Below are 17804 nucleotides of genomic sequence, written 5' to 3'. Positions count from 1 at the left end.
GACATTTCAGTCTACCTCAAGCTTCTCTCTGGCTTCCAAAGATTCATATCCATCCCATGTACAAAATACATTATTCCATCCCAGTGTCTTCTAGAGTATCAACCTGTTACAGTATCAACACAAGTCCAAAATGTATCTAAATATCACCAACTCAAAAATTTTTAAATCTCATTATTTAAATCAGCAAGATCAGCATAATTTAGATTCTGCCTGTGTTCCATCCTGGGGAAAGTTTCATCTTCATTTGTATTCCAAAGGGATAACATATGAGGAAAAAAATCAGTGTTCTCAAATAAATGAAATCTAACAGGTAAAATCCCATTATGTTTTATGGGTTAGAAATAATTCCATGTGTTTGTAGGTTCTGCCCTCTGGGCCCATGGCTCTGCTCTGTTTCCTAGGCTTGGGCCCTACACAGCTCCATTCTTTGGGACCGTGGCTCTGCCGTCAACATATCATCATTTCTTCTTGAAGGGTACTACATGTTTCAGATGAGTAGTTTTATCAGTATATTTTCTACTTATAGAATTTTGGAACTCTGACAGTCTTCCTTCATTTTGTCCTGTCTCTGTCTCTTTCATTCTAAGCTGGGAGTGTTTCTGTAGGTATAACATTTTCAAAAACCTATTGGGTCCTCTGCTTATCTCATGAGGATTCAGAACTTTAGCAAGAGAGTCCTCCACAGATCTTTCCCTAGATAATTCCATTTCCACTCCTGGCTTGTGCTGAGATGATTGAGTGAATCCATGAGTCACAAAACTAGTATTTTCAGCAAAATTTTTCTAGCCACACATTTGGCCTTGTCTCCATAGCACAACTTCCTAACAGCTAGTCTCTGAATTTTCACATCTTTTGCTATCTGAACAGGCTTAGAATTTCCCAAATCATTAAGTGCTGGTTCCCTTTTTCTTAACAATTCTTTCCTCAATTTCTCTCTTTCCCCATGTGTTTTTCTATAAGCAGCAAGAAGAAACAAGGTTGCACCTTCAACATTTTGCTTAGAAATCTCCTCACTCAAAAATCCAAATTCCTTGCTTATAAGTCCTGCTTTTCACACAGCTATAGGACACATTCAGGCAAATTTTCTGCCAGTAAATAACAAGAATTACCTATCACCAACTTCTAAGAACACATTTCTCATTTTCTTCTGAGCTTTCATCAAAGTCACCTTTCACATTCATACTTCTGTTCATATTCTGGTCAAGGCAGTCGAGGCTTTTTCTATCCTCTACCTCAAATTTTTTCCAAGTCTCTGCCCACTGTCCGATTACAAAGCTACTCCACATTTTTAGGTATTTGTTACAGCAGCGTCTCACTTTCCCCTACCAAAATCTGTCTTAATTCCCTAAGGCTGCCATTACAAATTACCACAGACTGGTTGACTTAAGAGAATAGAAATTTTTTCCTTCATAGTTCTGGAGGCCAGAAGTTCAACATCAATTTCATTGAGCTGAAATCAAGATATTAACAGGGCCACATTTCCTCCAGAGACTCTAGGACAGATGGATTCCCTGTCTTGCTTCCAGCTTCTGGTGACATTCCTTTGCTTACGGGTAAATCACTCCAAGCTTTGACTACATGTCCATATTGCCTTCTCCATTATGTACATATAATGTCCCTCAGCCTCTTATGAAGACACTATGATTGGATTTGGGACCCACCTGGATAATCCAGTATCATCTCCCCATATCAAGATTCTTAAAAGGAAGATGCTTCTTCCTTATAAGCTAACAGGGCTAAATAGGACCTGGTATCTTTTGATGGCCATTTTCCCTTTTACTAGAGATAGCTAATTCCATTGGGGCCAAGTAACTGGATGTGTGGGGTTCTCTTTAATTAAATGCAGACTATCACAGAAGGGGCAGGTTTGTTCTCAGAATTTTTGGAATGTACATCCTTAACATTGTGCTTAGCATATAGTAAATTCTCAAAAATTATAGCTCATTTTTAATTGATGTTATATTTACCATTAGGCATCTCTTAATAAAATCTATAAACGTCCCCTAAAATACATTTAACTCCTCAGATTGTTATGGATATATTTATATCAATCCTTCTGTGAATACTGCTTTTAATTTGTATGTAGTATTGTTTTATGATTCTTAAGACTTAGGCAGTAGAAATTCATATTTCTCTAAAACTTCAGAGGCTTTTTGAAAGACAGTGTGATAATTGTGGTTTATTTAATTGTCAAAAATACGAACAATTGCTTTTTAAAAAAGACAGAAAACACCCTTAGATAATTTCCAGCAGTTTAAGGTTGAGATTTATTTCACTTAACATTTGCTTTATAGTAATGTGGAAGGAAGCATAAAATTTTGTCCCAGAAATCTCTAAAATAGTTTAACATCAATGCTTTTGAGTGTTTTAACTCTCCATTATAACTGTGACCAGACATAATATGTTTATCTCATTTTTTTCAAATCCTGTCACTGTCACCTAACAATGAAGTGCTAAAAGGATTAAGAGGCTGCATGTCTACAGTGCAATCATGTTTAATTAATTAATTTATTTAGCTTTTGCTCCTTGGAATATTGGCTATAAATACTGTATAAAATACATTCTTATTTTTTAGACCATCAAAATAAATATAATCAGATAAATAAAAAATATATGATATTTGTGGTATTCATTTTCTATCATGTTATTTTAAATATATATGTTAGTCAAAAATTTACATTTATCAGTTTGACAAACTGCATTGTAGAACTGTTTTAGCTAATGGGGATATAGTAGCAAATCAAACAGAATATAACCGCTACCCTCCTGGAGTTTATATTTTAGAGAAGAAACAACAACAAACAATGAAGGGGGGAAATCAGAAGGGGAGACGAACCATGAGAGACTATGGACTCTGAAAAACAAACTGAGGGTTCTGGAGGGGAGGGGGTTAGGGGGATGGGTTAGCCTGGTGATGGGTATTAAAGAGGGCACGTTCTGCATGGAGCACTGAGTGTTATATGCAAACAATGAATCATGGAACACTACATCAAAAACTAATGATGTAATGTATGGGGATTAAAAAAAACAAAATCAATACTATAAAAATAGACTATTTTAGATGGTGATAAGTGTCTGAAGAAGAGTAAAATAGAGAACAGGGATGAGTGGTGACCAGAGATGATGTAATGTTACCAGATTAGATGCTACTGAGAAGTGGACATTGAAGAAAAGACTTAAAGGAGCTGAGGGCAGAGTCATGTGCAGATCTGTGGAAACACATTTAACCAGAGGAAGCATTAAGTGCTGTGTCTGAGAAGGGGTGATAATGCTGGTGTGTCTGGATGGAGTTGAAAAGAGGTCAAGGGAATGGTAGAAGATAAGGTTAAAGAACAGGTCAGCTCTGTGGGTCATGTAGGCCACTGTCAAGATTTTGGATTTAACTGTGAATGAGCAAGATTTCTTCCAAGGGTTTTGAACAAAAGAGTAACCTTATCTGACAATATTTTAAAAGGATTACTCCCTGTAGAGATTGAACTAGTTGGGGTGGGGGGTGGTGGGAGGGGGTGGACTGATAGGGTAGATGTGCAGGAAGTTATTTAAGTTATTTAGAAAAAAAATTAATCAAATCAGGCTGCTGAAGATGCCTATGATGATGAGTAAAATCTATGATGAGTAAAATTAATTTCAAAACAAATACCCCAGAGAATACAGAATTACAATTTATATTTTTATGAAACAATACTGACAAACTTTCTAGGTAATTACTAAATGAGACAACTGTGAAATTTTTTATAGGCTTTTGGGCCTGATTCAAGAGAAGTTCACTTAAGCTTTAAAGAACAATAAGTAGAAGTAGCTTCATTAGGAGATGCTTGATTTTTACCTCGTAAGGTTGTATGTTTTACCCCATCCAAAGTTATTTCCCCCAAAGAAGTCCTGGAGGCATGCCACTCTGATCCCGAAAAGCTCTTAAAGGCTACTGTTATATGACTCTTTATAATACCTGTCAGAAAGATGGTATTCTGTCAAGACTTTTATTACTGTGTTTTCCTTTGCATTTCCTTGTCTATATCTGTACTGTCGAATGTAGTAGCCACTAACCACATATAGTTGTTGAACAGTTGAACTGTGGCTGATCTGAATTAAGATCTGCTTTAAGTGTAAGCTACATGCTAGATCTCAAATATTTAATAAGAAAAAATAACATATGATGTCTCATTAGCTATCATTTTCATATTTGATTATATGTTTCAATGTAATTGCCTGTGAAAAAGCTTTAGATATATTGAGTTAAATAAAATATATAAATAAAATTAATGTCCCTAGCTTCTTTTTACCTTTTATTTATTTTTTTAAATTATTTTTATTATTTTTTATTTTATTTTTTAAAGATTTTATTTATTTATTTGAGAGAGAGAGAATGAGAGACAGAAAGCATGAGAGGGAGGAGGGTCAGAGGGAGAAGCAGACTCCCCGCCGAGCAGGGAGTCCGATGTGGGACTCGATCCCGGAACTCCAGGATCATGACCCGAGCCAAAGGCAGTTGCTTAACCAACTGAGCCACCCAAGCGTCCTACCTTTTATTTTTTAAATAAGGCTATTAGAAAATGTAAGGTTATAGATGTGGCTCACATTATATTTCTATTAGACAGTACTGATGTACATGGTAGATGAACTCTAAAGCAGTTTTCAAAAGTATAATACTAAAGTAAGAAGAGTAAGTGGAATAAGCTACGATAAAAAATAGACATTATATTTGGGGATGATGTATATGGTAATGATAGCAGAATAAATAATTGGAAAAATATATAAATTGCTCAATTAGTGTTATGGTGACAATTGGATAGCTATGTGTAAAAAAAATCTGGATCTCTTATCTATGAGAATCAGAGTTAATGGTATATCAATGTTTAGAGGAAAAAGAATTTAAGAATGAAATGTCCCAAGGAAAGGACCTTGATAGCCTGGCAGATTTTGAACCAAGAAAAATGTCAGTATAACCTATGACTGCAACAAGTTGTTCCAGTCATTTTATCATGATTTCTTTGGCATAAAGCTCTGTTTTTATTTGTAATGCTTCACCATTTTTAGAAGTTACATCAATTCTTTCAAAAAGGTACTATCCTATTTGAGAATTTATTTTTAAATAAATTCAACATTATGGCCTGAATGGATCAAAATGTTCTATTGTTTTACTTCTGTTTCATTTAACAAAATGTTCCTTAAACAAATAACCTTGAATGATATTTTAAAACCTAGGACTCTATTTTCTATTTGTGCACACAGCCCACTTTGGGGTACAGTTATGGGAGAGGTAGAATCGAAAAAAAGTAGTAAACAAATACCATGAGCACAGTATTTTGTTTTAATACCAACATACTACAAATTAGCTTTAAGACTTTTTTACCCTGTCCCTTTAACCCTGCTTCTCCTGGTCTCTTCACATCTGTCATTGGTTTGAACTGACAGAGGCATAAATCCATATGACAGATTAATAGGGAAAATTGATACTGGCTCAAAAAGGTTATACTTCTTTCTAAATGGACAAATCAGTGGTAGACCTGCATTTACTGTGTAAGAATATTGGAGAAACTGAGTTGGGACATGAATACCAAATTCTGTCCAGAACATTTTCTTGTCTTACATCAAACTTGTCAAATTGTTCTCACCATTTCACTATCCCTGCTGCAAGTACCCAACAAAGATTTCCTCCTGCTGGACACTCGGCTCTTAGAAAATCCTGAGGCCCTGTCTCCTGAAAACTTTCTATTGATTTTTTTTCTGTGCTTCTGGAGGCTCTGATTTTGGCCTTTCCTGCTTGATAAGAACTGGCCGCTCTTCTAGTGTCTGTCCTTGCAGATGTCATGGTGTCTTTGTGCTTTACCGCTGGATGCCAGTTTCATTGGCTTCAAAGTCCAGCCTCAGTTCTTGAGAATTCATTCTGTGAAGTGGGGCCTCTGGAAATGTAATTCCTTCCAGGAGAGATGTGATTAGGAAGGCTTGGATGAGGAGAGCTCAGATTAGCATTCAGTAGTAGGGATTCATTGTGTTTAGATAGTATTTTATCACAAAATTCTGTCACGTATTTTGTCTTACTTACACATATGTTTTCCACAAGTGTGTGGTCTGAGCAGTAAATGTTTTAATCTTCTCATCATGGAGAATAGGACAGTGCAGTCTCAGAGTGGTTAAGCCCCAGGTCAGAACGGTATTTAGTGATGTTCCCTGAACTTGAAGCATCCTCTACAGGCCCTTAGTTTAGTACTGTTTTCACCATCTATGTCTTTACCAGAGACTGGATTTCAAAATTTTGTTGTTACAAAATATTTGAAAGTTACTGTATACAATATAGTCCTTCAGTTGATTATCCACTTATAGAGTCTCACATATCTGTTATTAATACCCATATATTAATTGAAAAGAAGAATTTTTAGTTAAGTAGAATAGCATGGGGGGGGGGGGAGTTTTTCCTTACCTAGACACAGCTGTTAGCCAGATCATTTGTAGCCAAGATAAAGTGAAGAAAAACGTTTTCAAAGAGGGTGAAGGGTAGTATAATACTAATAGTCAAATAATACTTTCCCTCACAAAATGAGGAAAAATAACTTTCAAGTGAAAGATTCAAGGAAGTCACATCATTTTTTTCTACAGTATTTTTTGTTCAGATACAAATCTCCTTTGGGTTATGTTACCTGTTTGAATACAATAGAGCTAAGTGGGGAACAAGTTTTTATACAGAAATGACTGACAAAGGGATATTAGTCACAACTAAAGCATCAAAAGTAAGTACTAAAAAAGTGGAAATGTGGGCTACAGGTTGGTCACCTGTGGAGTTTTATAATACTACTGGTAAGCTTTTTGAATACTGCCTATGTGGATCATTCAATCCAAGGGTGCCATCAAAGATGACAGCACTAGGAGTATGCTACGTGTTCTATTTCCAACCAGAGAACAAATCCAGTGATTAACAATGAGGAAATCATATCAATTTTTACAATATTCCATCTCATTGTAGATGTGGCTCCTGCATGAGTAAAAGGACAAATCCTGTCCTAGAGGGTTTCTTTAGTGTGTATGAGCCAGATAGATGAGATAATTGTGAACACTTATTCTAAGCACTTTATGTCCACAGGTCTAGGCTACAGGATTGATATTAAGTGAGAGATAGGAAAACGCTGCTAGTACAGGAAGCCTTACTTAAAACCATTCAGAATATTTCATATTCTTCAAATACAATCTGTAAGATTATTGAACTTTTGAACTTTTAACAGTTTTATCACTTTTGTATAGAAAATAAATTGATCAAAATACAGGTGCCAAATGAATTGAATTTTTTCATTCCAAATTTGATGTAATACATTAAGATGACTCCACAGAAAATGAAGGACATATTTTATAACAAAAACCCATATATATGATGTTTGTTCCCAAGCTGTGTTTAAAAATCACACACACAAACACATTTCCTGTGTTTTTGAAATTTGTAATAATAAACACTTGTTGCCTTATAACTGGATAAAGCTCATTACATTTACCTAAATATTTGAATGTCAGCAATTATTTGAAAAAAGCAATTAGAACATATGGGTCCCTGGAACCATATTCCAACAGGGCTGCAGTAGGCCGGAACTAAGTTGTGGCAGCCCCTTTTGACAGGACCCGTGCCCCCTTCTCATCATAGTCCCTCTCCATCTTTATTGTTCTTACTTGTGTTTACGGTAGTATTTCATTTTCCTACTTGTCCCGTAACTATTTATGTTTTTATTGCCTCATCCAGGAATTCTGTAAGGATTTTCTCATCTTTCAGTATGTTTGATTCATGAAACTTCTGGTTAAGACACTGAAAGCTACAATTTTATGCCTTTTTTTTTTCCTGATAGCTAAAATGTTTTGAAATTAAAAACAAATTAACCCCATGAAATACTTGTAGTATTGAATGCATGATTTTAGAAGCTAACTATTAGCTCTTAAAACGAATTAAAAAAAGGAGAAAAAATAAGGACATAATGGTTATTAATTTAGATACTGCTTTTTTTTTTTATAAAGATTTTATTTATATTTTGATAGAGAGAGAGAGACAGCAAGAGAGGGAACACAAGCAGGCGGATTGGGAGAGGGAGAAGCTCCATGCGGGGCTCGATGCGGGGCTCGATCCCAGGACTCTGGGATCATGACCTGAGCGGAAGGCAGAACCTTGACGACTGAACCACTCAGGTGCCCCTAATTTAGATACTGTTAATGTGATGCATTTTATTTCAAAGACTTAAAAGACTAGGAGATTAAGTTTACCTAGTAAGTACATTTTGTCAAGCAAGTATCAGTTTTATCTATGTATAAAAATAGTCTGCCATTTATAAAAAAAATAGAAGGAAAAAATATAACTATCTTTAATTGAACTCAGTTTATTTGCTTGACACTATTAAACATACATTCTATATTATTACCATGGCCTTGTCTCCTGGCCCTCAGATGTATTACCTCTGCCTTTCTTTTCCTGTCCTGTGCTCAGGAGACTAACACCTGAAATACGTTGTAAGTTGGCTCTCCAGTTATTTTACTATTATTTTTTTATGGAGTTATTAAAGATAAGTAGAGCATCATATTAAATGTTGTCATTTTCCCCATATCAACCCTACCTAGGGCAGGCAAATTAATCTTGAAATCTGAGAGATTAGTTATAACAGGAATTTATTTTGGTTATTATTTTGCAATGTCCCAAAATAAAAGCAAGCAGTTGGAATGACAAATTATTTAACAATGCTTATGAATTAAATAAATGATTACAAATGGCTTTTAACTAAGGAAGTCAAATCTAGATCATAAATTTCATCAGAAATATGCAACGCTGTGTACACTTGAGTCCATAAAAGATTATTGTTATTACCAAATATTTGGATTCAATGATGATCTCAAAGAATGGATATTTAGTGAAAAATTATTTGGAGTCAATTTTATGTCTTGATTTTTGTCTTGGAATTTCATCATACATTTCTATACATTATTATTAAACTTTGGTTCAATACGTTATTTTTATTGATTTATTAGTTGAAAAAACTCATGATTTTGTTTTTTAGTTTTGTTTTTAAATGTAAAATGATAAAATATTTTGAGTATTTATAAAGAAAATAATATATCACTTGTAAATGTATTCTTCTGAAGATTTGACTAATACCGGCACACTCCCCTATTTGTTTGATGTATTTTAAGAAAAAGTTTACAGATACAAATAAAAGTCTACCCTACTCCATAGCCCATCTACTTTCCTTTCCTTTAACTACTCAGCAAATGATATATATGCTTCTTGTGAAAATTTTTCATACTATTTATAATATATGTGTATTTTGTTTAGGGAGTGCTTACAATTTACATAAAGAATGTCATATGATTTGTAGTGTTTGTAATTACCTTTTTCCCTTACTGTCATAGGTTTAAAAATATTCATCCATATTGATACATACAGTGATATACTTAGATTTATTTCTAGCATTTTTGTTTGTTTTCCCTATTTTTTTTTTTTAAAGATTTTATTTATTTATTTGACAGAGAGAGACACATCAAGAGAGGGAACACAAGCAGGGGGAGTGGGAGAGGGAGAAGCAGGCTTCCTGCTGAGCAGGGAGCCCAATGTGGGGCTCGAACCCAGGACCCCGGGATCATGACCTGAGCTGAAGGCAGATGCTTAATGACTGAGCCACCCAGGCGCCCCTTGTTTTCCCTATTTAGTATGCATTTGTTGGATGTTTCCTTCTTTTCTTTTTCTCATATGGTTCAAGTTTTATTAACTTTTGTTTCTATTTTGCTTGCAGAAGTTATATATTCTGTACTTTTAGTGGTTACTCTTAAATTTCTGACATGAAAACTTCACAATGAGAAGGTTAAAATTTATTACTCTATCTTCCACCTGAACAATAAAAAAGCGCTGGAAGAATTTAACAACTTTTGCTACTTTCTATCTACATGTTATTGTTACCTAGTAATTATATTCCATTATGATTATTGTTTAATTCCTAGAATTAGCCATTGCTATGCTGCTATTATTGCTGTTGTTTTATATTTTATTTGGTCAATACTTATTTGGAACTCTTTGACAGTTATATTATTTAGAACAGAATCCATATGAAGGTTGAAGTCAGGGAAAATGATTCCCTTAAAAACAAGAGGTTTTGTTTCTGTATTTGTTAGAACATTTTCATTACTATTCCTTGGAAAATCTTGTTTTTGTACACCCAGTATTTCTATTTCCTGGTTTAAAGGATTTGGTTAAACTTGTCTGTGACTTTATAGGACATTAATCTGTAGCATTGTGTTTTTTTTCTTATAACAATTGCTGAACATCCCAAGCATAGGTACAAAATACTGAATGATGAAATGATGCAGAACTAGATTCTCTTGGGTAGCTGGGTCAGAAAGATACCAAAGAGCAGTGGTTGACATTAAAAAGGAATGGATTGACATAACATACCATGAGACTGATGAGGCTAGAGTGGAGGCAGGAAGGTTCTGAGAGATTGAGATGGTACAGGGAAAATAAAATCTGGGGTCCCTGTGAGGTTGAAGAAGAAGTCTTTTGGGTGACTATAAGAGAGACCCAAAGGGAGATAGGAGACAGTTTTCAGAAAGTGGTATTTTTTATTCTTCTTTAAATTTCAGAAATGGAGCAATTTAGAGTTAGCAAAAGTGCTTTAGTGTGGCCATGAGATTAAGTGGCTAAAGGGGAATAGAGGAAGTAATAGGAACAGAAAATGAGAAATTTAAGAAGTAAAAACTATTGCTCAGGTTATCTCTGATTGAATAGTAGAACTGTGGTAGAGAGGAGCACCAAGAGCCAGGGCTAAAATTTTTTTCTCTGAAAGAGATGGAATAATCAGGAGGTTGGTAGTGACAGTAACAAGGTGAAGTTCAGGCTGTCCTCAGTGTCACTGGAGGAAGATTTTAATATGAGCATTATATGGAAAGAGCCTGGCAGAAGCACTCAGGAAGAGTAGGAAACTACCTTTCCTTTGATACTTGAGTCATGTGACATGAAAATCTTCCACTCTGGGAAGCTCTGGGAAAATCAGTGGTGGCTCTAGGTAGGGACCGAGATCCAGTTATGTCAAGAAGGTGGAGGGGGATTCTCAGTAAAGTAGTCAATGAAGGGTTTTTGTTTTGCTTTTTTTTTTTAATCAATTTTTGTTGATGTGTTTGTTTTTAATGTTTCCTATAATGGAAGGAATGGTTTAGGGAGCATGGTAAAAGGTTTAGAAGGAATGAGATTGAGTTAGGGAGAAGAAAGTACAGATTACTTTCAGGAAAAGACAAGTAACTAGGGAAGTTTATTTTTTGGATCATAAACAAAACCTGATAGATTTAGTAACTGGGCAAATGACTAATTAAGGGTTAATCTCAAAAATACTCTGATGGGTAGTATGTGGTAGTAGCCTTGTCTCTAGGTGCTCAGGGCACAAAGGGTGAGGTCACTCTTGTTGCTGACTGTTCTCTGTGATCTGGGGATACCTCCTGGGACCCTCTTGGTCTTGGCTTCAGTAGTAGAATTATAGGAAGCCTGGTTCAGCTTCCTATTATAGACGTTGAGATGGACCAAGCAGAGTCCAGAGGGTACAGCTTCTCCTTTGTCAGTAAAGAAATATGTTTGTCAATGAATGTCATGGGTCTCTAGACTGGCTGTAAGCATTGCTGGAGATACTTCTAGAAAAATGAACATCAAAGGCTTCTCATCTGAAGAACACCTAAAGTGCTCATCCTCTTCATGAGGAGGTCTTATAAAAGCCAAGACACAGGTACTTTAAAGAGTAATTTATTCTCACATGTTTGTGCCCAGAACTAAACAAAACAAAACAAAAAACTAATATTCGAATGAAATTATATATACAATGAAATTAAATGTAAAAAATAATTGAGAAGAGTTATAAATAAACTAATAAAATTCTTTATGAAAATAAAAACCGAAAAGCTAAAGTGTAAAATTTTTGTTTTTCTCTGTAATTTAAAATGTATGCAATACTTTATACTAAGTATTCAGAGCTTGATGGTCAGAGAGTGAGAAACATGAAAACATTTACTTGGCTTACCTTCCTCACAGAGGTTAAGCCCTCAGTGTACTGACCTATATAAGTTGAGTGTACATAGTCACATATATCTAAGGCTTACTCTGGCTCTAAAATGGATGATTCTCTTGTGGAAGAAAGTCAAACACAGAACTATTAGCATAAATCTTTATTTGAAAATACCAGGCATGAGAAAGCTCCAGAGGAGCCAGGAGTCTAACTTGGCATGGCTGACTCTTTCAGGCTTGTTTTGACACTAGTTGGTCAGGGATTACACTCAGAAGAGGAAGGAATTATTTTTGCAGATTAGCAACTACTGTTTGGGCTATTTGGGTTTTATCAAAGGTGAGAGAGAGGGAGAGTTCAAGGCTAAGGTCGTGTGTGCTGGTGAGGCAGGGGAGGTAAGCAAGAGCTATAGGGGACAAGGATGTGCAAGGACCACAGTGGATATTTCTCAGTCCTCAGTGGATATCTCTCATTCTCTTCAACTCATATTTTAATAAATTTAATAAATAATAAATAATAAATAAATAATAAATAATCCAGCTTATAGTCACAGGAATATTATGAGCCAAATGTGAAATTTTGGGTTGGAGGCCAAGTCAGAGTTCTGCCTTCTTCATATTCTGGAAATAACCTTTTTCCCTTTTGGCTAAATTATCAGGTTGGTTTTGAATCTATGTGTAGTATAGGTTTAATGCCTGAGTCAATCATTCTTTTATTTATTCTTTCATCCCCAAAAATATTTATTGGAGACCTTCTATGTGTCAGGCTGTTCCAGGCACGCAATAAACAACAGAATATGAGAGTATGACAGAGAGAGAGAGAGAGGGAGGGGAGCCTTCCCGTAAAGAACTTGTGTTTTTAAGCTATTAGTTATATTATCTTGTCAAGCACGGTGACCTGATAGTAAATTAATATCTCAAGCTATAATAAGTAGCCAAGCTTAACAATTGCTGAATTTAAATATGTAATTTTTAAGTTACTTTCTTGATAAATTAAATGGAAAGCAAAAGGGGACCTTCAAATATGTATATCTGCCTCATGCAGCTTCTATTTGTGGAGTCCCTCCTTACTCTAAGAAGAGATTTCAAAATTACCGAGAGAATGAGGTCACTCCATATACTTAGCACCAAAAAATTACTTAGTTGCCACATGAGTACTTGAAACATAAAATTTGTAACAAATAAGTTTGTTGTTTAGCTTGAGGTGTCCTTAGTTTTCCAAATGATCCAGAGTGTTTTAAAATTTTCTTTAATAACAGTTTTGGTAGAAATGCACGTAACAGAAGCTAGAAAGCTGAATGAGACATTCTAATGGACTCCAAAACCCTCTGTAAAGGTCTTTCTTAGCTTCCTAAGTCCTTCAAAGTTTCTTCTAGCTGGTCTAAGAATTAAATTGGCAAAAGACAGATTAACAGGAGAAAATCAAATTTAATTTTATATGTATGAGAACTCCACATATGTAAGAGATTCAAAGACTGAAAGATAAAATGAGATATATATGCTATTCCGAGCTAAGGAATGGGATCGTGGTCTGGGGCTTCAAAGGTGAGGAGGGCAATTCACAAGCAATTCTTTCTTCAATAAGAAAAGGGGCAGATGTTTAGGAATTAGATGTTTACCCTGTCATGCAGACAGGTCACTTGGAAAAAATTTATCTCTGGTAATAACTCATTCTGGGAAAGACACCCACTTGAGATTCTTTGAGGGAGTTAAGGGAGGGAGCGAAGATTTCCCTTGAGCCTGCCAGTTCTTATAATAACATTTTATAAACCAAACCTTATTAACTGGCATTTAAAAGGCTACAAAGATTGATAAAAGATAGACTGGGTTTTTGTTTATTTCAGCTTATATTCACCTCTTTTTTCTTGATCTTTTTTAAAGTTAATTTCTTTATAGTGAGTTTACCAGTTCTGTTATTATATTGACGGTATGAAACTGAAGTGATTTTCCTCTAAAACTAAGATAAAACTTAAATGCACACTTCTTTAAGAATATGTGATTTATGGTACCTCAATTTTCATTTCTGGTGTCTTGATTACTATCCTACAAACAGTTTTACTTAACACACATCCATTCTTCTATTCCTCTAAACTAGCATGAGAATGACAGAGATGAAGAAGGAAGTAGAGATGAAATGAGTGGTGACTTGTTTTTCAACATCTTAGAATTAAAGAACTATTGACTTCTCTTGTTTATACTGCCATTTTTAACATTGCATTTCACTATTATATTCTACTAACTTGTTAGTTGACAGTCATAAACGTTTATTGAACATACACTAAATGCCCAGTTACTGTGTCATGAGGAACAGCAAGTTCAGAAGTTCAAGATCTATCCAATAATACTCAAAAGTATTCCAGTCCAGAGGATTAAGTATATGGTCAATCTAGTTAGAATACTTCTCCTTGGGAGGCTATTCGTGATTTCTTTACATTTACCTGTGGATCATTTATTTTTAAAGTGCCTGTAGCTAGTTTTCTATATAATACCATGCAAGTTGGGATCTATATGAATAGACAGATTTCTGAAGTTCTTGCTGTTAGTTTGGTTCCAACTCATTTGATGCACTTACTGAAAATGCTTGATTTCAAAGCACATATTGGCTCCTAGGCAGTTTCTCAGCATAATAATTAGTCAAATCTGGACAATAAATGGCCTCATTAGTTACTCCTTTAAGCATTTGCAATACAAATACCTATTTGTAGAGTAGATTTCTCTCTGCTGCTAATAAATTTGTAGTTGATAAAAGAGAAAGCTGTATTTTTGTTAACAATTAGCATTTGCTGCCCTTAGATAAATAAACTGAAGTGTTGGTGGCCTGAGGCTGAATGGCAACAGCCGTCAATATCATATGAATTACAAAGAACGTAGTACATGCAGTCACCTCTCCCACCATGCAACTTCCTAGGGTAGGCGGAGGAATTCTTTTGTTATGCAAATGTCCTATTTAAAGATAACATGTGTACAAAGGAAAGTAATGGAAGGTCATTTCTAAGACTGGACAGATGGATGAAAAATTCCACAGAGTACTTTGCCAAGCACCTGGCATTATATGAATGACAGCTGATGATTAGAATCACAAAGAAGAATTTGTATTATCACAGGTGACAGTGTGACTAATTGAAGAGGTTGCTTATTATGGAATTGGTCAGTTTCCGTTCAGCTACACTCAGGATCCAAGGGCTGCAGAAAATGAATACACAGCACACAGTTTTCTTAGGGGAACCAAATGAAGGTGGGAGGAAGAGGGGAGGAAGTCTTGCTGAGGGTGTAAAGACTCACAGCGGGCTTGAGTTCTGTGCTGCTGAGAAGATGCTCTCAGCACAGTCTCAAAGTTGCAGAGGAAATAAGAGATAACAGACCTTTAAGATTAGATTTTTATGTCATTTTCTAACAACACTAGACCACAGCTTCTTTTGGAAGTGTAAAAATCCGATAGATTTGGGCCTCATCATGATATGTATCACTGTTTTCTAGATAATAGCATGCCATTAGGCATGTTGGCTGAATATTTTAAGAAGACAACAGTGCAGATTGTAACTATCTGTGCCTTGATCAGAATATTCCGCCAAGATCTCACATCTTTCAAAGGGGGTTTGCCAAAGGCTTTCCCATGCTGCATGCACTACTGCTTTGCCTCTCCTTTATGCCTTGAATCTATTAGAAGACGAGCACATCTCTCAGTCATCAGACTTCTTGCTGACAACACCTGTCAGTCTGTCATTCCACTTCAGAGAGAGATATTGTAGGGTGTCATTTGGCAGAATTAAAAAGAAAATGGGAGGAAACAAATCCGAGATAATAATTCTCATAAAAGGAATGATACAACTATTATGATATGAAAATAAGTATCAAGGAACTACTTAGGAAATAAAGATTAGAATGATTTTTGCCATAAATACCTATCAATGGTATTAGAAATCATGTTAAAATTTCAAATACAGTCAAGAAACCTAAAAAACTTCAAGAGTTTGGATCGATAGCTGAATATATACCCTTTTTCAAAATCCATCTATATTGAAAGGCAAACATTCTCACATAATTTTTTTTTTGTAGGGCTAGAATGTTAAATATTCGAGTGTGAAACAAGTTTTGGAAAACTAATTGACTTCAGGAAAGCTTTGAGAATTAATCTTACATAGCAATGTAAAGCTTACTAAGTAATAGATATATCTAAGAGTGATGATTTTTAACATACTGGTTTTAGAGATTCCTATTATTGGTTCTTTTTGTATTGTTTTATCTTTTATTCATTCAGTAAGCAGTAACATCAATCTTGATATATCTTATTTTATAATATTGCCTATAAGTAAGAAAGAAATTACTTTCTGTATGCTGTGGAGTTTCTCTTTATTGTTTTTTCAGTTACTTCCCTTAAAACCAAACTATCACGTAATCAGACAGTTTTAATGCCAAGAAACACACACACTCTCACACAGGTATTTCAAGTTATTGTGTTTAATTCTTTTTTGTTTGTTTGTTTGTTTTATTGGTATAATTCATTTACTTTACATGAATCTGTTTTACATAGGAGAAATCGATTAGGGAATATTAATTTTTTTCATACATGACAAAGCAGTTCCTCCTCTGTGAGTCATGGAAGAGTGAGTCAAGTACAGTGGGATTCTCCCCTTCAACCTGTGATGAAGATTTTTTTTTTTTAATTTTCTAGTTTATTTGTCCTGTTTTTCTTAAGGATAAAAGGTCAACCATGACCTCCACAAGGAAACATTTAAATTAGTGAAAATGAAACCCAAACAACGTGTGAAATGCATTTTTTAAATGACTGTGTCTTTCTCATAGAACTATTTCTATTAGCTATAGTTTTATTATTAATCTTACACTTCAAAATGGATGATATATCTCTGTTAGATATGTAGTTGTCCTGAAAAAATCATTCCCATAGTTTTTATTATTTACAACAGCAGAAAATAATGCCTGGGTGTATTAAATTATTTATGCCTTGTTGACCACAAATGACTGTTAATTTTATCTAAGTTTACAGAAGGCTATGTTTCTGCAGTTTGGTATGCCTTTCTTTATGTGTATGTCTATGGGTCTGTGTCTATAGCTCTTTTCAATCTGTTTATTTTTGTGGTTGAGGAACATTTTACAAGGTGATAATTATAATAATGACAATAAGTAGTTTTTAAATTCATGTAAGGCATGAGGTTTCCTAATGCTGCTCTATGTTTTATGTCCATTAAAACAGTACTTGTCGAAATAAACGATTTCACTTATTTTCTGGGGAAACGTTTCTAAATCCAAAGTTGCCCACTTATGCTCAAAGTAAAGCTTTGATGTTATTCTTAAAAATCAAACCTACTATCACATTACCTTATTTAAAATAGCTTTTAATAAGGAATGATTTTAATTGAAGAAGAAAAATAAAATTCCTCCTCAAAAACTTCTTAATCGGTAAATCAGAAATGAGAATCATGGGAAAAGAGACTCAAGAGTTTGCCTTTAAAAAATGCTCTAGCTAATTTTAATGTACACTAGTATTTGGCAATCACTGGTTTAAAGAAACTTGCTATTTATTTTTTCTGTAAACCTCACATCAAACATGTTTTTTTTTTATTATTATGTTATGTTAATCACCATACATTACATCATTATCTTTTGATATAGTGTTCCATGATTCATTGTTTGCGTATAACACCCAGTGCTCCATGCAGAACGTGCCCTCTTTAATACCCCTCACCAGGCTAACCCATCCCTCCACCCCTGTCCCCTCTAGAACCCTGTTTGTTTCTCGGAGCCCATAGTCTCTCATGGTTCGTCTCCCCCTCTGATTTCCCCCCCCTTC

General features: G+C 34.9%; 1 long non-coding RNA gene across 1 annotated transcript in view; it reads left to right on the top strand.

Moving 5' to 3' along the window:
- The window catches only part of LOC116634097, a 325131-nt gene that overhangs the window by 295210 nt on the left and 12117 nt on the right, over nucleotides 1–17804 (top strand). The gene's annotated exons all lie outside the window — the stretch shown is intronic.

This window comes from Phoca vitulina, unplaced genomic scaffold (genome assembly GCF_004348235.1).
Source record: "Phoca vitulina isolate PV1807 unplaced genomic scaffold, GSC_HSeal_1.0 scaffold8, whole genome shotgun sequence".
NCBI classification, from domain to species: domain Eukaryota; kingdom Metazoa; phylum Chordata; class Mammalia; order Carnivora; family Phocidae; genus Phoca; species Phoca vitulina.
The sequence above is the reverse complement of the archived record's forward strand: the minus strand, read 5'-3'. Positions and strand labels throughout refer to the sequence as shown.